This window comes from Penaeus monodon, chromosome 22 (assembly GCF_015228065.2).
Source record: "Penaeus monodon isolate SGIC_2016 chromosome 22, NSTDA_Pmon_1, whole genome shotgun sequence".
NCBI classification, from domain to species: domain Eukaryota; kingdom Metazoa; phylum Arthropoda; class Malacostraca; order Decapoda; family Penaeidae; genus Penaeus; species Penaeus monodon.
In genome coordinates, this window is record NC_051407.1 from 23,539,358 (window position 1) to 23,539,578 (window position 221).

The window sequence follows — 221 nt, forward strand, 5'->3', positions numbered from 1 at the left end:
GATGTTGCTTTTGTCCCAGATTATATAAGAAATATTTATTGTAAATATGTGCATTGAATACTTGAAATTCATAGTTTGTCCTAGAGTTTACATACTGTATCACTCAGTATATATGAGCTTCAGCAACATCCTGAGAGAAATTCTAAAACAATTTTGCAATTATAGAAAGTGAAAACTTTTATGTGAGATTCAAGAAGAATCAGAATGCAGTAACATTATTT

General features: G+C 28.5%; 1 protein-coding gene across 1 annotated transcript in view; it reads left to right on the top strand.

Moving 5' to 3' along the window:
• The window catches only part of LOC119587369 (telomere-associated protein RIF1-like), a gene marked incomplete in the record, with an annotated part of 20,047 nt that overhangs the window by 17,320 nt on the left and 2,506 nt on the right, over positions 1-221 (top strand).